Here is a 14426-nt window from a genome sequence, read left to right as displayed (position 1 = left end):
AGGGGACAGTTTTTATTTTTTGCCCTATTGGAAATTGAATCCAAGGGTGCTTTACCACTGAGCTGCATCTCCAGCTCTAAAAAATAAAAAAAAAAAAATAATTATTTTTAAAAAAATTTAAAATATTTAAAAAAATGTGTTGTTCTTAGATGTATATGACAGTAGAATGTATTTTTGTACATGATGTGGAGTCACACTGGTCGTGTATTCATGTATGCATATAGAAATGTTGCATCTGATTCATTCTACCGTCCTTCCTATTTCTATCCCCCTCCCTTTCCTTCATTCCCTTTTGTCTATGCCAATGAACTTCTATTCTGCCCTTCCCCCCTTATTGTGTATTAACATCTGCATATCAGAGAGAACATGTGGCCTTTAGTTTTTTGGGAATGGCTTATTTCACTTAGCACATTAGTCTCTAGCTCCAACCATTTACCAGCAAATGCCATAATCTCATTCTTCTTTATGACTGAGTAATATTCCATTGTGTATATATACCACATTTTCTTTATCCACCCCTCTGTTGAAGGGCATCTAGGTTGGTTCCATAACTTAGCTATTGTGAATTGAGCTGCTATAAACATTGTTGTGGCTGTGTCACTATGTTTTAGTCATCTTTTTCGCTGCTGTGACTAAAAGGATCTGACCAGCAAAACTGTAGAGAAGAAAAGGTTTATTTGAGGACTCACGGTTTCAGAGGTCTCAATCCAAAGACAGCAAGCTCCATTCCTCGGGGCTCTAGGTGAGGCAGGACATCATGGCGGAGAAGAGTGGCAGAGGGAGGCGGCTCACATCATCAGGAAGCAGAAAGAGAGAGAGAGAGAGACTCCACTCTCCAGATACAAAATGTGTACCTTATAGCCATGCCCCAATGAACCACTCCCTCCAGCCACACCCTATCTGCCTCCAGTTATCACACAGTTAGGGATCCCCATTAGGGATTAAATCACTGATCAGGTTAAGACTCCCACAGCCGATTTCTCCTCTGAATCTTCTTGCATTTTCTCACATGTGAGCTTTTGGGGGACACCTCGCATCCAAACTATAACACTGTGGTATGCTGATTTTAAGTCCTTTGGGTATAGACCAAGGAGTGGGATAACTGGGTCAAATGGTGGTTCCATTCCAAGTTTTCTGAGGAATCTCCACACTGCCTTCCAGAGTGGCTGCACCAATTTTCAATTTGCAGTCCTAACAGCAATGCATGAGCATATCTTTTCCCCGACATCCTCGCCAACATTTATTGTTTTCTTTCTTTCTTTCTTTTTTTTTTTTTTTGGTACTGGAAATTGAACCTGGGGTCATTCAAGCACTGAGCCAAATTCCCAGTCCTTTTTATATTTTATTTAGAGACAGGGTCTCCATAAGTTGCTTAGAGCCTTGCTAAGTTGCTGAGGCTGACTTTGAATTCACAGTCCTCCTGCCTCAGCCTCCCCAGCTGCTGGGATTACAGACGTGGGCCATCGCACCCTGCACGTTGCTTGTATTCTTGATAATTGCCATTCTGACTCAAGTGAGATGATATCTCAGTGTAGTCTTTTTTTATTTAAAAAATTTTTTGGTACCAGGAATTGAACCCAGGGGAACTTAACCACTGAGTCACATTCCCAGCCCTTTTTAATATGTTTTATCTAGAAACAGGGTCTTGCTGAGTTGCTTAGGGCCTCGCTAAATTGCTGAGTCTGGCTTTGAATTTGTGATCCTCTTGCCTCAGCCTGCAGGGATTACAGGCATGCTCCATGGTGCCAGACTGTGTAGTCTTAATTTGCATTTGCTTTTCTCTAATTGCTAGAGGTGTTGAACATTTTTCCTATATTTTTTGACGGATTGTATTTCTTCTGTGAGGTGTTTGTTCATTCCTTTGCTTATTTATTGATTAGTTTTTTTGATTTTTTTTTTTTTTTTTTTTTTTTGGTTGTTTTCGAGTTCTTTATATATCCTGGAGATTAGTGCTGTATCTGAGGTGCAGGTGACAAAGATTTTCTCCCATTCTGTAGGCTTTCTGTTCATGTTCTTTGTTGTTTCATTTGCTGTGAAGAAGCTTTTTAGTTTAATACCATCCCATTTATTTATTCTTTTTTAATCTTTTTTTTTTTTTAGTTGTAGGTGAACACAATTACCTTTATTTATTTTCATGTGATGCTGAGGATTGAACTCAGGGCCTCACCGGTTGCTAGATGAACACTTTTACCATTGAGCCACAACCCCAGCCCCCATTTATTGATTTTTGATTTTTACTTCTTGCCCTTTAGGAGTCTTGCTGAGGAATTCCATTCCTAAGCCGACATGATGGAGATTTGGGCCTACTTTTGCTTCTAGTCAGTGCAGGCTCTCTGGTCTAATGCTTAGGTTCTTGATCCACTTTGAGTTGAGTTTTGTGCAGGGTGAGAGATAGAGGTTTAATTTCCTTTTGCTACATATGGATTTCCAGTTTTCCCAGCACCATTTGTTGAAGAGACTCTTTTCTCCAATGTATGTTTATGGCGTCTTAGTCCAGTATGAGATAACTGTATTTATGTGGGTTTGTCTCTGTGTCTTCTATTCTGTACTATTGGTCTTCATGTCTGTTTTGGTGCCAATACCATGCTGTTTTTGTTACTATTGCTTTGTAGTATAATAAGCTCTGGTAGCGTGATACCTTCTGTTTCATTTTTCTTGCTAAGGATCGCTTTGACTACTCTGGGTCTCTCATTTTTCCAAATGAATTAATGAAATTCTACTGCGTTTTCTATTTCTATGAACAATGTCATTGGAATTTTAATAGGAATGGTATTAAGTCTTTTCAAAAATTTGAGGCAGTGTCTGGTTGAATGGCACAGAATGACCTGGAACTCATAATCCTCCGGCCTCAGCCTTCCCAGTAGCTGGGATGACAGGGCTGTGCCTCCATGCCCAGTGAAAACTGGCAGTTCTTGAGAGTGCTAAATATTAGAGAATGGGACAGTCCAAGTCAAATATTGGTAAATGCCACCTGTGCTCGTGTCTGTTGAACACAGGCTGGCTGCTGTGTGTCCAGCACTCCACAGGAACTCCCAACTCTCACAGAGTGCCTGGCCTGTTGAAGCAGGCCCAATGAGAAGCCGTGTTTATGCGCCCCCTCCCCATTTATAATGGCTCAACTGCACCCCAGCTGCTTCCTCTATGCTCTCCAGGTGCCATGCTAGTTTTATCATACCCATTTTATTGCGAGGAAAACAGAGGCACTGAGAAGTTGTGACATGCTTCATGTCATGCAGCTTATGTTGGGACTGAGATCACTTTTCAGGTCAGGTCCAAATTGAACGATCAGAGAGAGATTCTCTTATATTGTTACTTGCGGGAGGACTTTATCCTGGGGCTCTTGCTAGAATGCATTATGATTCCTTTTCTCTGGGAAGAGGCCTGAGAAACTGCTTTTTTTTTTTTTTTTTTTTTGTACTGGAGATTGAATTCAGGGGTGCTTAACCACTGAGCCACATCCTTAGCCCATTACATTTTTTATTTTATGACAGGGTCTTGCTAAGTTGCTTAGGGCCTCACTGAATTGCTGAGGCTGGTTTTGAACTTGGGATCCTCCTGCCTCAGCGTCTCCAGTAGCGTTTGCCACCAAACTGGGCAGAAAGCCTGCATTTTTCATGTGACTTGTACCAGGACCACACTATGCGTATGGAAGCTGAAGTGTTTAACAGTTTGGATTAAGAAGACCGTGAGGGGCAGGGTAGAGTGGGAATAGATTCCAGCTCTCACACCTGGATCTATGTCCTGGGCTTGTCAGTTCACCTCTCTGGGCCTTAGATGCCTCATCTATAACAGACAGTGTTGGGTGAGATTGCTAAAGCATCGCCTCCCTCTCCCTCTCCCCCTCCTCCTGCTCTTGCTCCTCCTCCTTTTCCTCCTCCTCACCCTCTTCTTTCTTGTGGCCTGTATAGGGAAAGCACAGGCACTGGGTGTGCAAATGTCATCCTCTTTTATAAATCCCACTGGATGCAGAGCCCTTCAAATAGTTTAGATTTGAAAGTTAACAAAATATGCTTTTGAAAACTGACTTTTGTGGGTGCCATGGTGCATGCCTATAATCCCAGCGACTCAGGAGAAGCCAGCCTCAGCGAAGCAAGGCCCCAAGCAACTCAGTAAGACCCTGCCTCTAAATAAAATACACAACAGGGCTGGGGATGTAACTCAGTGGTCAAGTCACCCTGAGTTCAATCCCTGATACCACACCCCCGCCGAAAAAAACCCAAACTGACTTTAAAAAATCCCTATTGTAGAATATTTGAAAAATACATAGAAGAGTAGAAGGGAAGAAAAAAAATAATCACAAACCCGTTATCTCAAAGACAACCTGTGTTTGAACTTCTTATTCTATTTTCTTCCATTATTTTTAAAGGAAACCATGGTTTGCTTTTTTGTATACATCCATGATTATGTGGTAGACATATTTTCTATCTGGTTATTTTAGTATTACAAAGTAACTCTTATTTGTTTTTAAAAATCATGTGTAGTGGCTGTATAATATTCCATTCTAGGAAGGAAGAATGCAAATTACAATTTACGTAAACTTACCTCTTTGGCTTTTTAAGTTTCTTCTAGTATTTTGCTGTCATAAACAGCTCCTCTGATGAGGATGATTTCCTTAGATTCTCACATTTAGCTAAAAGATATGAAAAGTTTAAGGCCTATGAAAAAGTTTTTGATAATAACAGTCTTCGTTTGCTAACTGAAAATCATATGGAAGAATTACCTGTGTAGGGACAGAGTCATAGAAATTACCACCTCTGGGTTGGGGGTGTAGCTCAGTGGTAAAGTGTGTGCTTAGCAGGAGGCCTTGACTAAAAGGAAGAAAGGAAGGAAGGAAGGGAGGAAGGAACAAAAGAAGGAAGGAAGGAAGGAAGGAAAGAAAGAAAAAAAGAAAGAAAGAAAGAAAGAAAGAAAGAAAGAAAGAAAGAAAGAAAGAAAGAAAGAAAGGAACTCTTATTCCACTGAAGGTGGAATAATAATAGCTTGGTGCTGGGGCTCAGCCTGCTGAGCACACTCTCTACCACTGAGCTACACTTCCACTTCCTGATTGTTATTATTACAGTCCACCTGTGTTGACTGCTTTGTAGGTACTAGATGCTGTGCTAAATTTATCATCCATATTTTACATATGAAGAAAGCTTGGTGGGCATTACGCAACCCTGGGTCAACTGAATGGGGGCTTTGACCCCAGGTTTGTGTCATGCCAGGTTGTGATGCTGTTAACCCAGGTAGGGTGTCTCAGGTGTGGTTTTGGACCACCTGCATCAGTGGCATTTAAAAACATGGCCTCCCAGGTCCTGATCGGCTCTCCTGAATCAAAATTGCAGTGGAGCCAGGAATCAGTCTTCTTCCCAAGGTCCCCAGGTTGTTCTTCTATTTGTTCAAACTCTTTTTGGTTGAAATTGTGAAATGCATCATCTACACAAGAGTTTACAAAATACATACACACTTTAAAAAAAAGAATGATAAAACACCTGTGTACCCACCGCCCAGGCGACATATTAAACATTGGGAGCTCTCCTGTGGCTGGTCTGATTGCTACCCCTCTTCCCCCATCTGAGGAAACCTCCGTCCTAATGTCTGTGGTCTTAGTTTCCTCAGTTGCAACAGACTTGTGAGCAGTTTTGTCTCTAAAGACCCATCAGCACGCCCAAACCAGGAAGCCATGGATATGTGAAGGTTCCCGGGAGAACTTAAGCCGAGCATCTCAGGAACAGAGTGGATTCCGTTTCCCTGAGAAGATCCCACCTGGGGAAGTCAGTGGACTAGGTCTCAGGAAGATTGCTCATCAGAGAGGGGACATCTGAGCAGGGCTATCATTTGAACAGCTGGCAAAAATACGGCTGAAGAGGGAAGAGGCTGCTTTCCAGGTTTGCATTTCATCTCATTAGGGCCTCGGTCAGTGTCTCAGAAGGTAATGTGAACATTCTCAGAGAGAAATGAGGGACTTCCACAGATCCAGGTAATAGGATGTGGGGACAGGAAGTAGGAGAGCGGGGACCTTACCAGCTGCTGGTCTTTAAGAGAAACAAAGATCAAATATGCATGTGGAGGAGGCCCACCAGGCAATCTGGCTTCAGACTGTCTTATTTATTTATTTATTTATTTTTATTTTTTTTTTTATTGTAAACATATGGGATACAACTTGTTTCTCTGTTTGAACATGAAGTAGAGGCGTACCATTTGCGTAATCATACGTTTACATAGGGTAATGGTGTTTGATTCATTCTGTTATTTTTCCCTCCCCCCCAGCCCTCCCACCCCTCTTTTCCCTCTATACAGTCCCTCCTTCCTCCATTCTTGCCCCCCTCCCACCCCCCATTATGTATCATCATCGGCTTATCAGCGAGATCATTCACCCTTTAGTTTTTTGAGATTGGCTTATCTCACTTCACATGATATTCTCCAATTTCATCCATTTGCCTGCAAATGCCATAATTTTATTATTCTTTCAGACTGTCTTCTTTCACTTTTTCCCCCCACTGGTCCTAGGGATTGAACCCTGGAGCATTTTATCACAGAACCCCTTTTCCAGCCCTTTTTACTATCTATTTTTTTTTTTTTTCGGTGCTAGGGATTGAACCCAGGGCCTTGTGCTTGCGAGACCAGCACTCTACCAACTGAGCTATATCCCCAGCCCCTACTATCTATTTGTGAGACAGGATCTTGCTAAATCACTGAAGCTGGCCTCAAACTTGTGATCCTCCCTTCTGAGCCTCCCAAGTCACTGGGATTATAGGTGTTCGTGACTGTGCCTGACTCTTTCACTTTCTAATAAGCATTTAAGCCTCTTCTGGTTTTCCCATGTCTCTCTCTCTTTTTTTAAAAAAAGTTATTGATGCATTATAATTATATGAAGTAGGGGGTTCATTATGTCCTATTCACATATGCATATACCATAACCAGATCAGTCTTCCTCCTCAGTGCCTTCCCTTCCCCTCTTCTCCCTCCACTGCTTTGATCTGCTTTCTATACTCCACTGATCTGCCTTTTATTATTATTATTATTATTTTAATTAATGCATTATAATTATATATAAGCAGGATTCATTATGTATTTTCATACACGGACATAGCATGATTTGGTATCTCTTTATGTCTTTATTTTTTTAATGGAGGAAAAGTTTATTTTGGCTTACAGTTTCAGAAGTTCAGTCCATGGTTGGCTGACCCCAAAGCTCTGGGCTCAAGTGAGGCAGAACATCATGGTGGAAGGGTGTGCTGGAGGAAAGCAGCTCAGGACATGGCAGTCAGGAAGCAGAGAGAGCTCTTTCTAAGTCTTGATAGCTCATTTCTTTTCAGTGCTGAATAGTATTCCATTGTCTGAATGTGCTGCCATTTCTCTTTTCACCCCTGGAAGGATATCTTGGTTGCTTCCAAGTTTTGGCAATTGTGAATAAAGTTTCTATGAGATCTGTGTGGGGGTTTTCATGTGGACATAGGTTTTCAACTCATTTGGGTAAATGTCTTCTTTTAAATTTTTTTTTTCTTTCTTTCTTTTTTTTTTTTTTTTACAATCTCTCATTCTTGCTTTATTTTGCTAAAAAATTTTTAGTTTTGTCCTTAAATCTATTTATTGAGTTTTGTATTTTTCCCTGTTGGCGCTTTGGTTTCCAATGATTTCTTTTGAGACAGGGTCTTGCTATTTTGTCCAGGGTGGCCCTTGAACTCCTGGGCTCCAGTCAGCTTCCTACCCCAGCTTCCTGAGGGCTGGGACTACAAGCATGTGCCACTACACCTGGCTCAGAATTTATTTTTCATTGATTTATTTTCCAAATATTCGCGCCCCCCCCAAGCATCCTGTTCATATTTCATGGAGGCAAAACGTTTCTCTGATGTCTTAGAAAAATGTTAATATTATTTATTTTTCTCTCCTTTCATAGACTCTGACGGCCTCTCAGTTCTGCTTTGTTTTGCTTTGTTTTCTTATGTTTTATCTTCCACGTCAGAAGCTTCTCAGATGTCTGGTGATCCTCCCTCCAGGTGATCACGCAGGTTTGATTATCAGTCCAACTGAGATCCCGCAGAGGAAAACAACTTGCATTTCAGTATTTTCCCCCAGAACGAGCTCTTTCTCTTCCAGTTACAGGCCCGAGTGCTTTTCCTGACTGAAATGGAATAGGACAGCAACCTTCCAGGTGGCTCCACCAACTATTCCGCTCAGGCTCTGCTCCCCTCCTGGGATCATCTGTCCCCGTCCTACATTCCTGCCTCTCTGCTGGCCCTCCTCCCATTCCTGTTTAGGTTGGACGGCAACCTGGCTCTGGCTGTCAGGAACCCAGTGCTGACCTTAGCTGTCCTCACCTGTGGCCGGACCCCAGGGGAAGCCGATCCTGGATGCAGAGGAGGAATTAGGCCTATTTGTGGAAGCCGGTGGTGGCAGGCTGGAAAGGCTGTCCAAGGCCAAAGCAGCTCACATTGTGCTGCTGCTCCAAACAGGAAGGGGTGTGTGTGCCGAGTCCTGAGGAGAAGGGAAGGGCGGCCTGGGGGCACGCAGTGAGAAAGGGCCAGGTTTTCTTTTCTAATAAAGACATATATTTTTAAAAATTCAGTAGTATATAAAGTTTGGTATTAATCTCTGAAAGTGTGATAAATCTCTGAATCTTTGGTCCTTCATATTAGATATGGAAAATGAAAAACCCCCAAACAGTGAAGTCTGAGAAAAGGGAGCGGAAAAAGGAAGCCATTGGTAGCTTTCCCAGTGCCTTCCTTCCCAATGATGGAACAATCCCTAGGAAGGAAGCCAAAGCATCGACCCTTCCCCAAATACATCCTTTCCCAGTGACAGCGCAATGGGACCCTAAAGGGAAGGGGATAAACACTGAACATTGACCCCAGACACTCCATTCTTCTTCAAGTAAAACTATTGCCCCGTAAAAACTAATTTTTAAATTCTCACAAACCCATTTCCTGAGTGCCCAAACTGATATGCTCACTAGACCACCCCTCAAAAATAACCTATGTAAACCCAGTCCCTTTCTTTGATCAGTGGCTCATTTTCCACCAGGAAAAGGGGTCCACCAATGCCCTTTCACCCCTGCCTCCCCTGTTCCTGTGTGAAACTTCGTTCCTGAATAAATGGCTGAGATGATTCGTGAGGTGTGCGTCCTGCCGGGTCTTTCTGTGCGAGCACTTCAGAATGTTCTTACAGACATTCTAGATCTTGTGTCTGGAGAAGGGGGCCAGTATGAAGATAGAAATCGGGGCGATTCCCACGGAGGAGGAGCAGCGATAGCAACGATGGTCAGAATGATTTCTAGGTGTAACAGCCATGATGGGAGCAATTATCCTGATAACGGTTTTCAAGTATTAGGCTCCAAGTAGAGACCTCTATGTGTACCGCCTCTTTCAAATCTCAAGACAACTTTGTGAGGTAAACTTTTTATAATTCTTCTTGGTTTGAATAAACGAGGGAGCAGTGAGTTGGAAAGCTTAGAACTTTGCCCAAGATTGAGCAGTACCACAGGCAGTAAGTGTCAAAGCCAGATTCCAGCCCAGGTCTATCAATGCCTCTCCAGTCCACAGTCTCCACCATTTCACCACACTGCTTTCACGGTAGGTATTTATTTGCTTTTGAATGGACATTCTGGAAGGATTCCATTGTTTTAAATACCTTAGGTCCAGGAGCACCAAGATTCAGAAATGCTAACCCATCCCATTAAAATCTCCTGTGTCTGTTAGCTACTGTCAGGATAATGCTGCATAACAAACCGTTCCAAGACTCAGTGGCTTTCAGTAACCACCATTCATTCTCAAGGTCTGCAGCCTGATGGTGATTCTGCTTCAGGCTGTGGTGCCAGGCTGAGCTGGGTCAGTTGGCTTGGGTGGGTGACCTTCAGCAGCAAATTACATTTCTTTGTTCCTGTCATGTCTGCTATCATCCTGTTGCCCTGAAGCAAGTTACTTGGTCGAGCCCAAAATAGGTAGGAGATGGTGAAGGATTGATGCTAATAATTCCATCTACCATACCTGCCCCAAACTAACATCTGCCCGCATTGCCTACCTCCCAATTACTGTGCTTGTTAGGTATGCACGTGTCCCTTATGGAGTTACGATGACTACTTAAAAATTATGAAAGAATTATGTGCATATTGTAAAAATAAAGAGCCTATAGTCTGGTTGCCAAGGTAGACAATAAAAAGATGAAAACACTAATCCCAGCGACTCTGGAAGCCAAGGTAGGAGGGTTGTGAGTTCAAAGTCAGCCTCAGCATCTTAGTGAGGCCTTAAGCAACTCAGCAAGACCCTGTCTCTAAATCAAATATAAGAAAGGACTGGGGATGTGTAAAGCATCCCTAGGTTCAATCCCTGGCACCAAAAAAAAAAAAAAAATCATAATTCTCTGTGTTAAGACATAGATATATATGATGTTCCCATATCTCAGAAATTTCTTTAGCTAATAGAATTTGAAATCATGGTTTCTTCCTATTAAAACTGTATTTAGCATGACAATGTTGAGAATTCTATGGTATTTACTTTATTATTGATCCTTAGATATCGGTTTAACTTAGGAGTCCTTTCAAGAAAGTAATAGGAAACCTACACAAATGAAACTATTAGTTATGTTAGGGTGCTGTGAATATGGGTGGTAGCCTTCTTCATATATTGTTAAATATTATCATCTTGGAAATATAGCTGTTTTAGCCCTCGTAATCTGATGAAGATTTTCAATTAGTGCATTAGCTAAGATAGTAGGGAAATAGTCTTGGGCACTGTAGCACCATCTCTCTCCACCTCTGGTGATATGCTGGGCCACTGGCGACCTCTTGAGTAGTTAACCTTGGTGGCCTTGAGTTTCTTTCCCTTGACCTTGGTCGTTCCTAATCCCCCTCTCTACTCTGCCACCTTGTGGATTTATTGGGAATTGCACCTTCTCTGGAGAACCTGATTCAGGTATCTGACTTTTGCTTTCACAGGATCAGGATAGAGGAGTAGAAGAGAATTCCCCTCACCTCAGTGACACTCACAACAGGGACCTTGCTCTTACAGTCTTCCTGTAGCACCTCCCCCCTTTGGGGCAATATCCCCAGAGGCCAGCTGAAGAGCATTTGAATGGCCCTGCCAGAATCATTCCTGACCAGCTCTCTCTCCATCTGAGACCTTGTACCAGCATCCCAGGGTGTGATACAGGCCTGACTCTCTGGAATCACCTCTTTAGTTCCTTATAAAAACAATACAAGTTTACTTAGACTTACGACCCAGGGGAGGAGACAGATTTTAAAAGTAAATACTTGTAAATTCTGGTAAGTACTTGGAGATGAACAGTAATGGTGGTGGGGGGCGACAGGGGATTTTATTAAGTAGACTAGTAAGGGCAGGCTTGCCTGAGCAGGAGAAATTTCAATTTGAAGCCCAAATGATTAGAAAAATGTGTTTGTGAAAACAGCATGTGCAAATGTCCTGAGGTGGCAAAGAACTTGTTAAGTTGAAAGTAACTTGCAGTGATTGCAGTGAACTTTAGGGAGTGGAGTTGGAAAAAACAGTATGTATAGATAACCTGGGTCCTATAGTGCATAGTAAGGACTCTGATTTTGTTCTGATTCCAGTGGGAATATAATTTTTTTTTTTTTTTGTACTGGGGATATTGAACCCAAGGGGCTCTGCCACTAAGTTACATCCATAGTCCTTTAAATAATTTTAAAAATTTTGAGACAGGGTCTTGTTAACTTTCTCAAGCTGACCTTGAACTTGTGATTCTGCTGCTTCAGGTTCCCCAGTTACTGGGACTATAGGTGTGCACCACCATACCCAGCTTACCATGAAGCGTCCCCTGTAGGGGAATGATGAGGTCCAACTTCTATTCTCTGTTTCCATTTTGTGAAGATCATCATTCTTGCTTCGTGGGGATGAATGGAAGGGAACAGGAGGGAACCTGGTGCAAAAACTGGTCGAGAGGTATTGGTGGCCTAGACTTGTGTAGTGGTGACGGAGATGGAAGAATTTAGACCCAGGCTGTCCAGTACAGTGGTTGTTTAGCCACATGGAGGTTAAAATATCCCATTAACAAATTGTATATGTTGATTATATGTTGAAATGATATTTTAAATATTTCATTGTGTTAAATAAAATATTAAAATTTAACTTGTATTTTACCTTCAAAAATGGTGGCTATGCTGGGCCTGGTGGCTTGTGTCTGTCGACCCAGTAACGCTGATGGTTGAGGCAGGAGGATTGTGAGTTCTAGGTCAGCCTGAGCAACTTAGTGAGACACTGTCCCAAAATAAATTATAAAAAGGGAATGCAGTTCAGAGGTAAAGTGCCCTTGGGTTCAATCCCCAGTAATAAAACCAAACCAAACCAAAACTAAACAAAACAAACAAACTGTGCCCACTAGGAAATTTGAATTGTCTATGTGGCCTGTCTCTGGGACTCACATTATGGTTTTTATTGCATAGCTCTGATATAGACAAAGAGTACTAAATTTAAAAAATGCTTTGATTATATTTATCATGTGCACATTAGAAATTTCTAGCTGGGTATAATTTATTTTCTGGTCCACGGAAGATGTTTATTTAATATAACAAAACAGCATGGTTAGTATTCTCTTCAACCACAAAGAGTAAAAAGAATGAAGCGTTTGAATATGCATATAAAAGATCCAAGATATTTAATGTGACAAATATGTATATTTCTGAAATAATGCTCATAAAATTCCTGAAGTTTTGGAAATTGTATGAAAACAGAAGGATGTTAATAGTTGCAGAGTACACAAAACCAAATACCAACTTTTGAGCAAATTGTTATATGAGGCAACTTTGCTAACAATGCTTGCATGATTTTTTTTTCTTGTTTACAATCTGCTCAGAATGTCATTATGCCAACCAAGTGGGCAGAATATTTTGGTTTAATATCAGTTACACAGATTAGCATAAACTCTGACAACTACAGAACAGGTTTTGTTTTCTTTTGAACTGGCAAAGTGACCGCAGAAACATCAGACTATTTCTCTGAATAGAGACTTTTATCCAAAAAGATGACACATCCTGTCTAGAATATTTTGTAATATATTTAATAATTTCTTCATGTGATATTTATAAATGAATATAAGAGAACTTCAGCATACTGAGATTTTCTTATCTTTATGAAAATAACCCTGATGGGTTGGGGTTGTGTGGCTCAGTGGTAGAGCACTTGCCTAGCATGTGTGAGGCACTGGGTTTGATTCTCAGCACTGCATATAAATAAAATAAATAAATAAATAAATAAATAAATAAATAAATAAAATAAAAGGTCCATCAACTACTAAAAAATATTTTAAAAAAAGAGAAAATACCTTGATTCTGGTGTAAGACTGCTTAAGGTCTTACTGATGGCATATTGTATAAGGCCCTGTAAAAGATGAAGGGCCACCCCTGCGATCATGGGATGTGAGAGTCAACTTTCTATTACTATAGTGAAAAAACCTGAGACAATTAACTTATAAAGAGAAAAAGTTAGATTAGTTGAATACAACTAATGAAGGAGGAAGGAGGGAAGGGAAAAGAAAGATACTAGGGAATGAGACTGATCAAATTATGTTACATGCATGTACAGATATAGCATAATGAATTCCATTATTATGTATAATTATAATGAACCCATAATATATATAATAAAAAAAGAGAGAAAAGATTTATTTTAGTTCACTGTTTTGGAGGTCCCAGTCTGTGATCAATTGGCGCCATTGTTTTGGGCTTGTGGCGAGGAAGCACATCACAGCGGGAGCCCTGGGTGGGGCAAAACTAATTACATCAGGAGCCCAGAAGAAAAGAGGAGGAAGGGGCTCTCCAATCCCCTTGGAGAGCATGCCTGGAATGACTTTAGGGCTTCCCACTGGGTCCCACCTCTTAAAGGTTCCTCTGTCTCTGACAGAGCCACCTGGGGACTAAAGGCCTTTAACACATGGGTCTCAGGGGACATTTAACTTTCAAACCATAGCATGGGGCAGGATGGCAAGAACACACATCGCAGTTTTGAGGACAGAAGACTTGGACCGTATCTTAATGGGTGAACCTGGACTTGATTTTCCATCTCTGGAACTCACTTTCCCCATTTGTAAAAAGGAGATGGGTGACAGGAGATGGGTATAGTCCCAGCTTATCCCTCACCCTTCACCACAGCCCACAAGGAAGTGACTGTCATCTCCTTTTTACAGAGGAGAAAACAGAAGTTCAGAGAGGGGATGTGGCTTACCTAAAGTGACAGTGCTAGAAAGAGCTGAAGCCAGGACTTGAGCCCTGGACTCTCTGGTTCCAAAATCAGTTGAAAAAAGAAAACAAAACAACTTTTCAGATTGGTAAATGGACTTTGGAAAAATATCCTAAAATATGCAAATGTAAGAGGTGATTAATACTCAGGGAAACATGAACACATACCAAATCTACAGATAAATAATCGTAAACGACTATAGAACGTACTGGACAGTTTGTTGAAATGAATATCGTGGGTAAC

The sequence above is a fragment of the Sciurus carolinensis genome, chromosome 3, assembly GCF_902686445.1.
Source record: "Sciurus carolinensis chromosome 3, mSciCar1.2, whole genome shotgun sequence".
Lineage (NCBI taxonomy): Eukaryota > Metazoa > Chordata > Mammalia > Rodentia > Sciuridae > Sciurus > Sciurus carolinensis.
Note: the sequence above shows the minus strand (reverse complement) of the source record.